This window comes from Populus trichocarpa, chromosome 14 (assembly GCF_000002775.5).
Source record: "Populus trichocarpa isolate Nisqually-1 chromosome 14, P.trichocarpa_v4.1, whole genome shotgun sequence".
Classification (NCBI taxonomy): domain Eukaryota; kingdom Viridiplantae; phylum Streptophyta; class Magnoliopsida; order Malpighiales; family Salicaceae; genus Populus; species Populus trichocarpa.
Genome location: NC_037298.2, coordinates 17071401 through 17090340, shown reverse-complemented (window position 1 = coordinate 17090340; position 18940 = coordinate 17071401).

Sequence of the window (18940 nt, the reverse complement as noted above, 5' to 3'; positions counted from 1 at the left end):
GCGATTTTGACTATCTTAGAGGCAGAACTGGGTTCTTCTCAAAACATAGAACTTGTAGCCTCATGTCTTACCTTTCCAACGCCATAAATTTCTCTTGAATCGGAGTTTTATAACTCCAGATATAGTTAAAAATCTAAGGAAAGGTCAGACAGTAACAGTTCAAAAATGGACAGTAATAGTTGTACAGTAACAGTCCAAGTGTTTGTTGATGAGTGATTTTGACTATCTTAGAGGCAGAACTGAGTTCTTCTCAAAACATAGAACTTGTAGCCTCATGTCTTACCTTTCCAACGCCATAAATTTCTCTTGAATCGGAGTCTATAACTCCAGATATAGTTAAAAATCTAAGGAGAGGTCAGACAGTAACAGTTCAAAAATGGACAGTAACAGTTGTACAGTAACAGTCCAAGTGTTTGTTGATGAGCGATTTTGACTATCTTAGAGGCAGAACTGGGTTCTTCTCAAAACATAGAACTTGTAGCCTCATGTCTTACCTTTCCAACGCCATAAATTTCGCTTGAAGCGGAGTTTTATAACTCCAGATATAGTTAAAAATCTGAGGAGAGGTCAGACAGTAACAATTCAAAAACGAGGCAGTAACAGTTGGACAGTGATAGTCCAAATATAAAGAAAGGAATGACAACTAGGATTGGATAAAGAACGACAGTAATAATGAGTGAAATGCGAAAAACATAAAGTACTAAGAAATGACTGAAAGAAAGACTTATTGGTTGTTGATATGATTATTATAAAACATATCCTTGAGTGAGGAAAATTTATGAGATAAACCTGTGATTTGCAGGAGGGACCACAGGCGTGGTGCAACAGCAGCAGCAGGGGAGCACGAGTAGAGTTTCTATTGCAGGTAGGTGATTCACACCTATGCTTTCTAGTTAAATTCCATGATTTAATATATTATTGATGTGAAATGTGAATTACTGAATGTATGTGTATTCAAGGTGAAAAGTTGTTATGTGAATTGCCAAGTCATGAAATTATCACTGACAAAGGAAATATGAGAAGTGTGATTTGAGGCATGAACTAGCATACATTGAGTGTATGTTAGGATCCCGGGTAAGGGGATCACCATGTATTGTCTAGCATACATTTAGTGTATGTTAGGATCCCTGGTAAGGGGATCTCCATGAATGGACTAGCATATATTTAGTATATGTTAGAATCCCGGGTAGGGGATCGCCACGTATTGGCCAGCATACATTCAGTGTATTGTAGGATCCCGGGTAAGGGGATCACCATGTATTGGCCACCATACATTTAGTGTATGTTAGGATCCCGGGTAAAGGGATCGCCTTACATCGACTCCTATGGGGTGGTGATGACGATACCAGTGAAATTGGTATCGGTAATGTGATAAGCAAAAGTAATCACGTTGATCTTATAAGGTCTGGAATGAAGGTTGATAGTGGCATAGGGAACGATTATTAATAGTTTGAATAAGGAATAGATTTTAATAAAAAAACTAGAAGGGAGAAGTAAATGAAATATGAATGCATGTTACCCTGTTGAAATTATTAGATATTCATATTGTTATATTTATTGTGATATTCACCTTGCAATAATATGTATTTTGTTTCAGGATCATCGCATGCACGACAGGAGTAGATCCTAGCTTATGTTCTCTTCTTGAAATCTAGGTTCTAGGGAGTATACCCTTGTATTTTGTAAACATGAAAATGTTTGTATAACTTAATTTGTATAATAAATGTTTAAACTTGATTGGATGAATTTAACGCTGTAGTTCATATAACCATATTTCATGTCTATGTATTTATATTTATTTAATTATCCATCCATAATGATATTTTGTTATATAATGCATATCATAAATATTATGGTTGATAGGTGTGAGTATAATTGTGGAATTGAAACCCAGGATGATTGGGTCGGGAATTAAGTTATGAGATGCGAACTGTTAGAAGTGTAAACAGGTTACATGACGGTAACTTGGGACCTTCCGGCATAGGGGGGACTCCGTCGAAATTCTGGTAGATGTTAATAAGAAGACCATGAATATATATATACAAAAAAAAATAAAATTAACTACTATATTTTTCTATTGACATGAGATTGTTGTTTTATCTCAGAAATGGGGGATGTTACAATTCGTGCTAATAAAAGGTAAAAAAAATATTAATGAAAATGAATTGAGTAAAATTATGAAGCCCAACTATAAAAAAAACTCAATGTTGAATAGAGAAATTGAAAAAAATTATTTAAAAAAAAAAGAATAAAAAAAGATTTGGATCACCTCATGTTAACCTTTAAAACCCATAACCTTAGTCATGAGGTCAGCACTAAACCCATAAAAAGCAAATATAAAAGAAGAATACAAAACCTCAATAAAAAATTACTGAGGGGTGAAATTGAAAAAAAATACAATAAAAAAATGATAAAAAAGCAATAAAAAGAATGAGAATAAAATTCAAAATAAGAATAAACTAAAATCAAATGTTGAGAGAAGTAATTGAAAACAAAATTTAACTAGTGAAAGGATTAAAAAAATAAAAAGAATATATACCAAATTTGATATAGAAATAAAATTAAACTAAATGATGGGGATGAAATTGAAGAAAAAAATCAATTAAAAGAAGATAAAAACAAAACAAACAACAACCAAAATAATAAGAAATAAATTAAATATTAAATATAAATAAGAGGACACCTCCTAATATGGCAAAGAAAAGAGAGATAAAAGAGGGAGGAGAAGAAAAAAACTCATCAGAGCCTAACCGTTGCGCCTCCTCACACACACGTTGTACTACCAGGAAAAGGATGTTGGCGTGATTCTAATGCCGTTGTGGAAGGCAAATGTCTCATTGCCATATAACACTGCACACACCGCCTAAAGAGCGCATGTAGTGTCATCTAATTGGCAAGTGCGTGACATGCGTCAACCGTCTTTTTTTATTAATATTTTATATTTACAAAAAGTCCAAATTTTCTCTTATGGAACATGAATATAACAAAACAACCAAGAGTAAAAGACCAAAAATTCCATGAAAGGAAATTTTAATTCTTTGATCTCGAGGGCATTTAAGTAATTTTACTGTGCATAGAAAACGAAAATGTCTATAAAGCCCCTATACACAGTCCATTTTTTTTTGCTCCTAAGATTATTTTAGTCATCGAAATGTTTCCAAATACTGATTTGACCATATTGAATTTGACAATGATTATTGTGTCTCTATAAAAAGTTTATTTTACTTTTAAATGGTTAGTTTATTTGATTAGTTCTTTAAGGATATAATGGAGTTTTCACTATGGATTACTATAGTAAAAATACCACGTCTTTTAAAGCATTATTAATAGTTAAAGGGACAAGCACATTTAATTAATAGTTGAGAAAAAAAAATGGCATGAAAACAACAAAAAATTAGAATAAAAGGGATTGCATGGTTGTGTCCAAGATGGAATTGTGAATAAAGTCATAGTAGTGTATACAATAATCTTCTAATCACTTTTAGATTTTACTAGCCAACTTACCTGCTCCTTGTTATGAGTCCTATCAAAAGTTTTTTTAACAAAACAAATATTGGTATTGTAACACCTTAAACTTTCAAATGCATTTATTCTCACTTCTAATAATCATCTATGTAAAAATCTAGGTAATTTTGCCTCTTGCAAATCTTTTCATTAATATTTATAGAACCCAATCCTTTTCATACTTTGATGTAATACTTAACCTAGTTTATTACTTTTTTCAATGAAATTTTAGCAAAGTTTTGTTTTTATGAAAACTTTATCCATATTTTTAACATGCATAACAATAATAATCAATACATACTTTCATAATCACCCGGATAACCTTAAGTATACCTTCAACCCATAATCATCCATTATAAACATCACCACATTAAACATCAATTGCATGCAAAACTGTTTCATAAAACTCTTTAAATAATATATCATACATGCACCATGAAATACAAGTTAACTAACAATTTATTGTTTTTAAATACTACTCCAAAAGATCAAACTAAACTTATACTTCAATTTATTACAAAATAATAGCAAACTCTACCTAATACTACTGCAAAAAACTATTTGATAATCTACTGTTGCGATGCCAAGTGGAAATGACCTAAAACATACATACATAAAATTAGTCATTTAGTAAAACATGCATTTCATTACAACAACTTGAAAGTATCAACGCTACTTTAATTATCTTTCCATAAAACAATTACTTAGGGTTTCAACATCGTCCAACTTCTCACATCCATAAATCCCATCTATATGCTACCATAATATCCATTTTCATAACCCAAATCGATGTCCAAGACATTATGTCACTTAATTTCACAACTCCATTTCAATATCTATTTCTTTCACAACCATTTTCCATATTCGATATCAATTTTCACCTTATAAAGGTTTTTCTTTTTATTAAAGTGAGAAATTAACTACTTATAACAAAATTTTGTTCATCCCAATCTAAATTTACATGCAAATAATAACATTAACCTCAACACATTGTAAACACCCAACCAAAAAAAAAGAGAGGAGTAAAGCCAGAAATGACTCCACCATTGTTGCTGATTTCTGAATCGGCAGCAACACAGTTTTTGCTGCTGATCTCTGAATCGACAGCGACACAGTTTTTCGGTGCCGATTTCAGAATCGACAGGGACATAGTTTTTGTTGCTGATCTCTGAATCGGCGGCAACATAGTTTGGCTATCAATTTTTGAATCGGCAGCGACACAGTTTTTCATTGCCGATTTCTGAGTCCGCATCAACGTAGCTTTTGCTGCCTTTTTTTGAATAGGTAGTGACACAGGTTTTCACTATCGATTTCTGAATCGGTAGTGACACAGTTTTTGTTGTCGATTTCTGAATCGGTAGCGACTCATTTTTTCGTTGCTGATCTCTGAATCGACAACGACACTGTAAAACCCAACAAAAATTAGTGTTGGATTGGTCTAACCTTGAGGAGAATTAGAATAGAAACCTATCTAAAATAACCCAAAAGAGGGATAGGGATAACTTTGTCTAGCACCCAAACACCCTACCTCATTTAAGAGGGGGGTATAAATCCAAAAAGATAGAGAGAGAGGGCTATTTTTCCCTCTTCCTAAAAGGAGCTGAATACTCCTGACCCCTTTTATCTTCCCAAAACGAGCTGCATGGTCTTGCCCCTTTCCTCCTTTCGAAAGAGAGCTCAACAAACTCTGCTGCATGTGCCTTCTTAGGCATGAGAGAGAGAAGGGAGAGCTTGAGAAGAGGTTGAACAACTGCAAGCATGAAGGGAGTAGAGGCCTAAAACCGATGGGAAGCTAACAAGAGAAGGAGAAACCGAAAGAGAGGAAGAGGAAGATGCAAACCGAGAGTAGAAGGGGGGAAATACTGTCAAACCCTTCCCAAAACTACTAGATCCGTGAGGTATGAACCGTGTCTTTCTCCACCTGTTCTTAAGGCCTTGCAACCGAAAGGAAGAAGAAAACTATGGGTGCAGGGCCCAAGAATTTTACATCAACTGTTAAGGAAAGAACTAAGCTAAAAAAAGAGACAAAAACATGGCCGAAAAGGGTGACCTCACTCTAGAACATTCAATAAGGAAAATGGATGATTATGAATATACAAACCTAGAAAGAGGACTGACCATAGTCAGGGCTGGAAAAATTATGAACTCAAGTGACAAAATGCATGAATGATGATCTTGTTAGAACTCTAGAAACATACTTAAACCTAAAATAGAATACATACATGAGTTAATGATGAAATTTCTGCATATTGAGTCGCTGAAATTATATGTAAATGTGTTGAATTAATGTTAAATACGAATTTGTGTTGCTAATAAACCTTGAGAGACATGCTGCAACTAAAACAAGAATTTCTCTAGTTATTGCCTTGGTTCATTGATGTGTTGAATGGATATGTGTGGTTGTGAATTAAGAAAGTGAGCATGTGTTTGTGAATTGTATTGGTATATTGCCATAATGCAAGTGAGAATGCATGAATTTATTTAGTAGCTATGCTAAATGCCGATGTTGGAAGGAATGAGTTGGGAAAACCTTGCTCAATAAACCGCGTTGATGTTTGTGTTGTTGATAATGAATGATGAAGGGAATATGATTGGGTGAGCCCTATGTCCACCTCAAGTGAGAAGCATGGGTAGAGGGAAGCCTAGCGTAAGCCTTGCTTGGCCAAAAGAAAGTAATGAAACCAGAAAGGATTGCTTCACCGCTGTCGATTTCTGAATCAGTAGCGACAGGAGTAGCGTTGACGAAATTGAGTCGGCAACGACTCAGTTTTCATCAAAAATTTTCATGTCAACCAAAAATCATATGCGTTGTCGAATTGTGTTGTCTATAGCGAATTAGGTTTCGCTGCCGAATTGTGTTATCTATAGTTAATTAGGTTTCGCTGCCGAATTGTGTTATCTGCAATGAATTAGTTCTTGTTACCGAATTGTGGTACCAGCAGCGAATCAGTTTTGCTGCTGAATTATGGTGGCTGCAGCGAATCAGTTTTCGCTGCCGAATTGTGGTGTCTGCAGTGAATCAATTTTTTGCTGTTGAATTTCGATGTTCGCTGACGATCAGTTCACTGATGATTATGTGTTTCAGCGAATCAGTCTGTTGACGAATCTGCATCACTAGCTAACCAACTTTCGTTAACTAACTTATACAGCAGATTTATATATTTGAATGGGTCTAATGATTTAAAATGATTGCATTATGTGGTTGTAATATGTGGAACACTTGAATATGAACTTGTGTATGCTTGAGACATGCATGGTGAAGAATTGTGCAATTATTGAATATGAATGTACTGTTTTGTGGCCATCTATGTTTTAGGTGGTACGACTAGGACCAGACCTTCGTCAGGACAAGGACACCCCACAAGTGGAACAAGTAGGTGATTTCCACCTTTTTCTTGTATGATGTTAATGTTTTGAAATGAATTACTTATGGATGATATATTATTGAATCCTTAATGAATGATGAAATGACGATGAAATGTTTGATTGAATTCTTGATAAATGTTGAGATGACTATGAAATGTTAATCGAGTTCTTGATGAATGTTGAAACAATGATGAAAATGTTAATGTTCTGAAATAACTTGTTTGAGAAGGATATAGTATTGTGTTGTGATGAATATTAAACTGACTATGTGATATTAATTGAGCTGTTATGAAATTCGGCCGCTGACGAATGGTAAACCGATTATGGAATGTTGATTGTGATTGATGATTAGCTTCGGCTAATGGCATCCGGGACTAATGATTGGGTTGTGATTGTTGATTAGCTTCGATTAATGGCATCCGGGATGGATGACCGGGTTGTGATTGTTGATTCGCTTCGGCTAATGACATTCAAAATGAATGACCGGGTTACGCTTGATGATTAGCTTCGGCTAATGGCATCCAAAATGGATGACCGGGTTGTTGTTGATGATTAGTTTTGGTAAATGGCATCTTAGATGAATGGCCGAGTCAATTATGACATTTGGCTTCGGCTAATGGTGTCCGTAAGAGATGACGAGTTTGACTTTTATGATTAGCTTCCGGTTAATGGCATCCGAGACAGATGATCGAGTTTAGACATTGCGATTAGCTACGGTTAAAAGCATCCTAAGTGGATAACTGGGTCAAGGTAAAGTAATTAACCTCGACTGAAAATTAAACTTCAGCCCTTTGAATTTTTCCCCTTTTCCTTTGAATTTTTAATTTTTTTTGTTATATAATATTATATAATAATTATTATTAAATATAAATTTGGCTGGACCCGGCCCAACCATCCGGGTTCTAGTCCAGCCCGAATGACAACCCAATAAACCTTTCTTCCTTTTTTTTGGGTTGCTTGAACCCGGCCCAGCCATCTGGGTTGGGTCTTAATGGGTTCAGCCTACATGGCTGCTTGCTCGACCTAACAACCATGTTAATTAATTATGCTATATGCAAAATGAATTTTTGTTCTGCATGCAACAACCCTACATGAGGAGAGGGAAAGGAAGGAGTTTACCTGGTGTAGGGGATGGTATGGCTGGCGTCACTAGAAGGCTGACGTGAGGTTACTGGTGGCGCTAATGGAAGAATTGGTGGCCGACATTGGTTGTGGGAGGAAGAAGAAGTTGGCGTGGTGGTTACTATGCCGGTAAAGGGATGGATTGGAGGAGGAGGTTGTGTGGTAGTTGTTCATGGTGGTTTTGGAGTTGTGGTGGCTGAAGAGGCGGTAAAGAGAGAAAAGGAAGAGAGAGAACTAATAGCGGAGAGAGGAAAAAACTGGGGGGAGACTAATTTTTTGTCAACTTTGGAGCTTGATTTTCTTTTGCCTTAGGCCATGAAATCCATCCTTATTTATAGGGGGTGGAAGAGGGATATTTTGTCTTTAATGGTGCCAAATCTTAGCCCTTGATTCGACACAGAAGGATCCCAATCATTGACTCAAAGTGGCCATCATGACTTGAGAAAGTTACTACAGAAGGGTTGGTTGGGTTGACCACTTTGAGGCGGTGCCACAGCCACTATGGCGACCATTAGCCAAAATGGACCACATTGGGTTATAGTTAAATGTCAAGCCATCATTTGCGTGCAAGTTTTGTCAAATTTGGTGGCGAGATGAAGCATTAAATGCCTTGAGAAGAAGGCCACTCGAGTAGTTTTTTTGGGCAAAATGTGAAGAAGAAGATGAATAGTAACCAAAATGACATTGTTTTTGGTAAAGTTCATTTTAGTCTTTCGATTTATGATTTCTCAAAGTTACACCCCTAATTGGGTTCAAACTTTTAATTTTCCTCCTAATGTACTTCAATTTTACCCTTGGATTTCAGCATCTTTTTCATTTTGATCCTTGGTCTTGGATTTATGTAAATTGACCCTCAATTGACCATTAAATTTTCAATTTTCTTTAAATTCACCCCTGATTTCATCCAATTTTATCTCCATAGTTCGGAGCCTTTTGCAAAATGATCATTGACTATGAATTTCTTTAATTTAACCCTTAGGTGACTCTAAAACTTTGATTTTCTTGCAATTATACCCCTGATTTGAATCAATTAACTTGGTAAAAATTAAATTTGGTCTCCTAAAATTTCAATTTTCTTAATTAAGCCCAATTTAGGCTCCCAAACTTAATTTTTCACCAATTAAGCCCCTAATAAAATTAATTTGACCCATTTAAAGTACAATTAAGTCCTCGCACCTAATTAAATCCTTCAATTGGACCCGAATTAATTCTTAAACATAATTAAACTTTAATTTGGATCATGATTAAGTCAAATTGACCTATTAATTCTTATGCAGATTCGTTCAATAATCATGTAACTTGACCTTCGACCTACAATGTCTCTTTAGTTTTGGGTAAAATGAGGTACGATTAGTATCCCAATTCCATCCAAAATTACAGCTTGATTTTTTCTACATGTGAAATCCTCCCATCTTGCTTTTGCCAAAATACTAGTCTTTATTTTATTTTTTTATTTTGAAAAGAAAAAAGATGAATTTGGGGAATAACCCAGAAATGATTTATGATAGTTGCCCTCCTCTTTACAATATTACGATAGAAAGTCTCGTAAGAGACATTAGATAGTAAACTTTGTAAAGAAAAAAAAAAGAATGGTGATAATAGATTCACTAGATCAAGAAATGATCAATTTTTCTGAAAATATTTGATCTGAGGGCTCTAAAGCACACTCAGAAGAAAAAGGGATAATGCTAGAAAGTGCACTTGAAAGAAAATGAGATAAAGTTTGTAAAGAAAAGAATGATCTTTGTGAAAAACTGAAAGTTTTTTTTTCAAAGTGGTCTTATTGTAATAGGCGACCTGCCCAAGTAGAAAATGAAAGATTTTCAAAGTGGTCTTATCGTAATGGGTGACATATCCAGGTGAAAAAATGCAAAGATTTTGAAAAATGATCTCATTGTAATGGGCGACTTGCCCAGGTGAAAAAATGCAAAGATTTTGAAAAATACGAAGATTTTTAAAAGTGGTCTTAGTGTAATAGGCAACCTGCCGATGAGGAAAATGCAAAGAGTTCTCAAAGTGATCTTATTGTAATGAGCGACCTGCTCAAGTGAAAAAATGCCAAGATTTTGCAAGATGATCTCATTGTAATGGGTGATCTGGCCAGGTAAAAAAAAAATATCAAGATCTTTTCAGTGGTGAAAAATATGAAAATTTTTCAAAACCCCATTCTTAACTTTTCCAACATATCCATTAAAACAAGTATCTTTATACAAAACTTACAATTCTACAAACATGACATTTGTTTAGGCATTCTTATAACTAATTCCTCTTTTTTCAACAAACTTTAGTTCCAATTAAAAACCTCTTTAATTGGTCGACCACATATCTTTAAAGTTCAATCCTTAAAGTTCCCTACTTTCCATCCAATTTTTCTCCCTTCAATTTTATCATTTAAACTAACTATCATCACATAAGTTTACAAGAAATTCAACAAAACAAACATTTTTTTTTAAAATCTCATAAACCCTAAAGCTTAAGATTTTAAGCTTTTCAATCCTATATATTAATTAACCAAATTGAAACCTTCCCAAGTCATTTTCATAACCCAACATCAATAAAACCAACTCAAATAAGCATTCTAATATACACACAACATAAACACTAACTTCAAGAATTGGATAAATTTCAACCCAAGCATAAAAATCCATTAACATAAGAAATAAATAGGTTAGAACTTCTTAGCACAACCAAAAACACCCAATGGAATGAGTTCATTGCCAATATTCTCCAAGTTTTCCATTTCCTCTTCAATTTAACACACTTTCCCTCACTAACTTCTTCACTTTTCATTGTTAAAAGTCCTTCCAAAGATTGTGTTTATGTGTTTATTCCTCTTAATCTACCATCAACACATTTTAATTAAGAATCCTACTATAGAGAAAATTAATGAAAAAATTGGGGAAAATAAGAAAAAAGAGAGATTTGCTCTTTGTTCATGGCTGCTGGCATTTTTAAGAGGAGAAGGAGCTGGAATATTTGATCTAATTACATTTTTACCCTTATTGTCCACATGCTATTTTCTGTATTTTCTCTCGACCACTAGTAATTTTGTATGGCCTTTACAAACTTTAATTGACCTAAACTTTTAACTCAAGTTAGAAAAATATATCAGGAGACTCCTCGTAAAATTTCAGCCCGATTCAACAGTCGTATTGAGAGTTATGCTTGATATCGTAAAAGTGGACAATAGAGAATTTTTCACCAAAAATCCAAATTTGCTTATTTTTTTCATTACATAATGAATCATAATTCTCAGAATAATTCATTGTAGAATTCCATCTATAATCATAATAAAAATGTTTTTCAGAGTTTTCACCGTTTTTAGTCGAAATAGCGTGTATGTACACGAGACTTATACTAGCAAGTCAATGTTATTTGTGTGTAAATCCATACATTGCTTTATTCAAAATTCCACTTCATTCTTGTTGTTGGTTTTTTTTTTTTCCTAACCATTTTCACCTCAATTTATAAAAAAAAAACTTTCTTTTAAAATGATTATTTTACCAGTCAGAAAGTTTATGCGATTTATCACCAATTACCACTTCACGTACTAATTTTATTATTTTATTTCATTTGAAATTTAAGTTGATTTACTATGGACTTTTATCCCATATTATGACATTTTTCTCTTTTAATCTACCTTCTTTGTTTTTTCTTTTGAAGAATACCTTTTTAATCTACTATTTTTAAGCTAGGGGTTTACCAACATTGTTAACACACTCTTTAGCATAAAGAAAATTTTTATTTGTGAACTGAAGATTTGATGCATCCAATTAATAAAACTGATCAAGAAATATATTTTTCAATAAATATTAAAATATTTTGTTAACATTAACTAAAGACTAAGTCAATAAATTAAATATAGAAGCAAATTAAGATATATAATCTCAGCGTTATAGGGAGCTCTTAAGTTATTTTAATTATATGACAATAATGTTTTTTTATAAGAATAATAATAATTTAAATTTCATTAAAATAAAATAATTTTCTAACATAATTCCTCTTTTTTATTAATACTTTTTTAATAAAAAAAATATAGCTTTCCATAATCATAAAAAAAGTGATTATAAAATCTGAAATAAAGATAAAAAAAAGTATATCTTTAATTAAAACCCCTTCACCTTATTAATATGCTATATTTTAATATTTTTAATAGAATAGTTATTTTTTTAATAATAGTTTATCATAACTGTAAAATATATATATATATTTTTAAATATGTTTTGATAATTTGAAATGAATGTATTAAAAAAATAAGAATAATATATTTTCATGGAGAGCATTTTAGTATTTTCTTTTTAATTAATTATGTGATAATAAAAAATTATATTCACATGAAAGAAAATTAATAAAATTATGGAGAAAATGGATTGTTTTTGTCAAAATTATCTTTTTTTTATTCATGTAATCTTTTGTTTTTTTTGTAAAAAAATATTATTTTCTTTAAGAGTTTTTATCAATTTTAAAACCCCACATAAATATACCTAAAAAAACAAAAAAAAATAAAAAAAGTTGAAAAAAAAGAGAACATGAAGAACTCTTATAAAATTGCCAAAGATTGCTTAATGAGAATCACAATATAAAAGTTTGAAAAAATTAATAGACAAATTTTGACCGATAAAGACTGTAATCATAATAGAAAATTGAATTTGGGATCTATTCTTCTAAACATGAAAAAATTGATACACCAACTTCTCAGTCTAGCAAACATAGCAACAGCAACGGCTGACATCTCTTGTCTGCTCAGCAACGAGAACTCAGGCAATAGCGTCCAGCCTCTCCATGCTGGCAGTTTCTCCACATCACAAGGCAGCATAGATCCACTCCACAGAGCAGCAGCTGTTCTCAGTCCAGTAGCAGCCACAGTGATACGGGTTCAGCAATATATGGCATCGTGATCTCCTTTCCTATGCACCAACTCCAGACCGAGAGCAGCAACATCCATCAACAACAGCATCGCCTTTCCACTACTCAAACGGTTTCTCCACAGCAGCAACATCCGTGGACGACAATAGCTCCAGCAGCGGCCACGAGCAACTGCAGCAGTAGCACTTGCCGGTCAACCCAGTAGCAGCCATAACGACCTCTCAACCAAGCAAGCAAGCGTTTTAATTGTTTTAAGGAAATCATGCAGTGAAGTCCCTTCTTTACCTCATGAAGCGTACGTCGTGTTGTTTTTTCCCCCTAGACAATGAATGTATTAGCGCTGTCGTGCATAGTTTCTTGTAGTCGGTACTCCTGCTCTTTGATTCTGATGTTGTTTGAACCTAGTCGTACGTTTTAGCTAGCTTGCATGTGCTGTTAATGGAATCCTATCTCTGTGACAATGTGTGTGCGTCTGTGAAATAATTCTACTGGACATAAGGATTGAAGTTCGGTTTTGGGAGAGAAACCCGTGGATCAGGCTTGGGATCTTGGTAAGGCCTTCTAGTTATATATATACATATAGCTAAAAGCATCAGCTTTTAAGATTACTGTGTCACAATTCATTATGGATTAATGTACCTCTGTATGTTTTGAAAATTTTCACTTTTATCCTTAAACTTTTATTTTATACGAATTGGCTTTTTAGAGCTCAAATTAGCTCCCAATTACATATTTTTTTAAGGAAAAAAGATTGAATTGAAAGCAAAGGGACTGAAGTGAAAATCTCGGGTAATATAGAAGGCAGGTTGAAAATTTTGTTGAAACATTTATTTTAATCCCCCATGTTTTTTAGGTATAAGGTTACCAGTCCCTTTAATTTTAAGACAATACATTTTGGTACCTAACTTTATTTACTTCTTTTTTCAATCCTTTTTTGTTGGGAAGAGAGAGAGGGAATTGCTGGATTCCAACCTAGAGAGAGAAAGTGGTCGTCGAGGAAGATTATGACCACCAAAATAGTTGATTTTTGTGTTAAAAGGTTCCATATGATGATATGAGTTATGTAAGATGTTTTTTTTTTTTTACCTTGCAAACACCTAAAATAATAGATCTGAGTTCGGGAAGAATTTTTGTTCCAGGTGGATTTCAGGGTTTTGGGAGGTTTTTTGGCTTTTTGGTGGCTATAAATTGGTTTAACACGGTCTCTAAAGTGTTCTCTAGGTATTTTGGGCCAAAAGTGGGGTGAAAATGAGATTTCTGGGTGATAAAACAACGGACCTTATTTTTTCGGCTATCACAGCGATCGAATTTTGGGTTGGAGCAAGCGATGTATCGTCTGCTAATATAGGTGATGCGCCATATATTTTTTTGAAATATTTGGGGCAGACGACGCATCGTTGCGTCGTCTGCCCCATTAAACTTAAAAAAAGGCACGTGCTCGAGCCTGGCGTTGTAGGCCCGAGCGCGGGCCGCTGTTTCATTAGGCCAGGCTAGGCCCATAGCCTGACTTGGTTTTTTTTTTCTATTTTAAAAAAAATAATGCATTATTTGTGTATATTTTTCAAATAAATTTTTTGTTTATATTTTAATTAGATTGTGATTATTTTTAAATAATATTAAGTGTGTTTAGTTTTTAGAGAGGTGAGTATGATTCATCTGTGATTTTTTTTAATTTTAAATAGATTAATTTTTTTTAATATTGATTTTTTTATAAGATTTTTCATATGTACAGTCTTGCATTGTTATTTTTTTAATTTTATGTGTGTGTCGGTTTCTATTACAAATTTTATGTGTTTTTCTATTACAAATTTATTTTGATAGAGAAATTTATTATACATGATCAGGTAAATTACTCGTGTTGCAATGTGAGATATCTTGATTTTCATTTTTCGTTTGGTTTTATCAATTTCATTTTTATTTATTGTTGATGAATTATTTTTTCATTACTTTACACAATGGTTATTGAGTTGTTTAATTAGATGCATTCATAAGTTTTTCGATTTACATTTGCTATATATGTATATACATGCAGAATCTGGTGGAGGAAATTATTTGACTAATGCTTGCCTAAGAAAGTTTAAAGGCTTTAGGTGTTCTTAGGGTGCTTTATCTTGAGGGAAAAATTTACCTTTTAAGACGAGTATTTGAGGTATGTACCATACTCATTTTATAAACTAGGTCTAGACACGTAGATGGATACATAAAAGTTTTTAAAGACATTTAACTAAGTTATTCAGGTCCTTGCAGTAATAAGAAGTTGACAAGCATTTGTTACTCTTTACTTGCTAACAGTTGTTGGGACTTCACTTCTCACTCAAAATTTGGGCTTCCATACTTTTTTTTTGTTTATCATGCCACCTTTTGTTTTGAGTTGCTCAAAGAATGTCTTTGTTAGATTGATGTCCCTTTACATTTTACAATTTGATTCTTATATGAAATTCAAGATAATTTAAGCAAGTTTTTTGCTTATTACTTATTTGTAGCTTGAAAGTCAAATCATATACCTTTTTAATACTACCAGCTCTTGATTGCATGCTTAGATAATGTTTTTTTCTTTTCTTTCAATTGTCTTATAATTAAAAGCAGCATATATTTTCAGAAGTAACCCGCGATAATACGCGGGCAACCTATCTAGTTATAATTATTTGTGATGAAGTAGTTTGGGCTTGTGTCTCGTCTTTTGGTTTGGGTCACTTTTTTTACATCTTTAGGCTAACCTTGTTTAATTATATAAGCTTTTTTTTTTTTGGGTCGGATTAGCATGTGAGTTAGGTCTTTTATTTCTTGGCACGGTTGAGGCTTGAAAAGCTCTATGGTCATGTTTATCCTGGTAGAAATTTCACAAATATAAAATAATATATTTTTGGTCATCACACCAAACAAACACATCCTAACAAATTTTAATAGTTTTTCTTGCTATTTTTTTAAAAATATTTTGTCAAATAAATCCTAAATAATTTCCAAAAAAATTTAGAAAAGATTTAGGGATTTTTTTAAAATTATTTATGGGTTCCTCATATATTTTTCCAACTATTTCATTTAATATCGACATTGTAAACTTATACATAAAATACTGACTCGAAATTAAAATTACCTGCTTTTCTTCAATTTTTCAAAAAAATACAAAAATCCCTTATATAAGAAAAGTGCAAAATTTTGTTTTTAATCGTGTGCATATGACCAAATTCTAAAAAAAATAAAATTCATGCATACTTTGTAAAAAAAAAAATTGCATTTTATCATACTTCTAAAAATATAAAAAATCAGTTAATGAGTATCATAACTAGTTTATATCATCCATTAGGATTTGAAAAAAATCTCAAAAAACCCTAAAAATTATTTTGTTTAATTAATATTTCGGGTATGAATTTTACAACGTAATGCATACTCCTAATATTAAATTAAATGAATTGACAAAAATAAAATGTCAGGAATTAATTGTAGACTTTAATATTTGGAGGTATAAAATTATACTGTAAAGTATATCCTCAGGTATTAAAGATACAAAACTATAAATAAATACACTATTAAATTTTAAACTTTAGAATGATTAGGTTTTAACTTGATAAGATAAGGACCTCCTTACCGAGAAAGACTTTTTTTGAACTTTAAATGGACTAACAAATAAAAATAAAACTTAGCAAAAAATAAATAAATCAACAATGTAGTTTACCATAGGTAGGGTGTACTGGGAGTTGTGTGTCTTTTTCATGCACAATTAGTCCCTTTACCCAGACTCTCGCAAACCATTAGGTTTTCTAATAACCATAATACTAGGTGGTGAACTCCTAAACCTTTCAAATTATAATTTTATAATTGATCTCAACACATACAAAAATTCTCGATTCAGGAGGAAAACCAGCGGCTCGATATCGTGCATGCCATAACAATGTTTTTATAAAAAAAATTCCTTGAAAGGTTTGGTTATTTACTCTAGGTGTCTAAGGTAAATATACTCCATACGGGCCATTGCCTTAGACAACCTAGGGGGTATCATTTCTTGGTTTTCAAAAATGGGCCAAAGCCTAAAAGAAAATTTGTTTTGTTATTAATTTTAGTGTTTAAAGCATATGGACCCACAAGCCTCACAGCCCTCAGAACAGGAAACCGGTTATGGCTATTGCTTCTCAGGGTGTAACATGCAACAACAAAGGTAAGGAAGTGACAGGTACCATGGATGCTAGAGAGGGGAGAGCCTGTGATGAAATCCATAATAGTCAGCTCACCAGTAGTGGGGGAAGGATCTATGAAGGAACTCCTACCAGGCTGATCACCAGGACTGGGGGGAAGGTCTGTGAAGGAACTTATACTGGTATGCCTGTTAGGAATGGGGGGAAAGCCTGTGATGACATCTCTCAGGGAGTAGCCTCTCAAGTTGTGGCCACAAGGAGTGGTAGTAAGAAATCAGGTGGCAGTGGTAGGAGGCCTCCTACCTCTCCTACTATTTGATGATAGTTTACAGCTGGAACATCAGGGGACTTAATAATCCTTTGAAACAACATGAGGTTGTGAACCTCATGAAGAAGAATAAAATGGATGTTTCTGGTTTTCTTGAAACCAAAATGAACTCTTCGAAGGTTGCCTATATGCACAAGTTTAGGCTTAAACATTGGAAGTTCCTAACTAATGTTGGGGCTGGTAGCAATGCTAGAATTGTTGTCTTTTGGAATCCATCAATGGTAAAGGTTGAATTGCTTGACTGTTTAGCTCAAGGTCTTAATGTCACCATCAACAGCTTAGTACACCCGTTCAGTTTCACTGCCACTTTAGTTTATGGTTTTAATATTATTATTGCAAGAAGATCTTTATGGGAAGACTTACGGGGTTGGTGGCCAAACTATCCATGGCTGGTTGTAGGTGACAAACACAATGGTGAGCCTGTTTCTAATTATGAGGTCTTGGATTTTAGAAGTTGTTGTGCGGACCTTGGGCTAAATGATCTTAATTACATGGGTTGTCATTTCACCTGGACTAATGGGAGCATCTAGAGCAAAATTGACAGAGTATTAGTTAACTCCTCTTGGTTTTCTCTTCAAAAAGCAACTCATGTTCATTTTGACAACCCTGGAGCATTCTCGAATCATTCACCAGCAGTTGTCAGGTTTGATTACCAACTCACAAAGGGGAGGAGAAACTTCAAGTTCTCTAATATGTAGGCCTCTCATGATAACTTTCTAGAACTTATCTCTGAAAAATAGCACTCTAGTGTTCATGGCTCTTCTATGTTCACTCTATGTAAAAAGCTTAAGCGTTGCTAAAGAGGCCTCTAAAAGAGCATAATAAGCTACATTTCAGTCATATCTTCGAGAGGGTTGTTAGAGCTGAGGAAACTTTAGAGGATCACCAAACAGATATTCATGCTGACAAGGATAATTTGCATCTTTTGGAATGTGATAAACAACTCAGATTGAAGCTGATAAATCTTAAGTCTGTGGAAAAAATGTTCTTTGCGCAAAAACTCAAATGCAATTTATTCAAAGAGAGTGACAGAGGCACTAGTTTTTTCCATGCTCTTATGAGTCAGAAAAACAAAAGGAATCATATTCCTGCTATCTAGTGTTGTAACGGTATCCTTAGTACATCGGCGGATGAAGTTGGTGAAGAATTTGTCAGATTTTACCAACAACTACTTGAAACGTCCAAGGAAACTCTTCCTATGGTTATGGAGGTTGTTCGATGTGGGCCTTGTCTAGATGCCAATTCCCATGAGCTTCTTTTAGCTCTTGTGTCTAATGAAGATATCAAAAAGGCTTTGTTCAACATTGGAAATGATAAAGCTCCTTAACCTGTTCGCTACTCCTTCTTTTTTTAAAAATCATGGGATATCATAGGAGAGGATTTATGTGCTACAGTTCAGGATTTCTTTTCTTCTAGGGAGGTCTTGAAACAAATCAATCACTCCATTATAACATTGGTCTCCAAGTCAGCTAATGTAACTGCTGCCAATGATTTTAGACCCATCTCTTGTTGCAATGTGGTCTATAAAGTAATCTCTAATATTTTATCAAGAAGATTAGCTCATGCATTAAATGACATCATTAGTCCTATGCAAAATGCTTTCCTGGGTGGAAGAATGATGGCA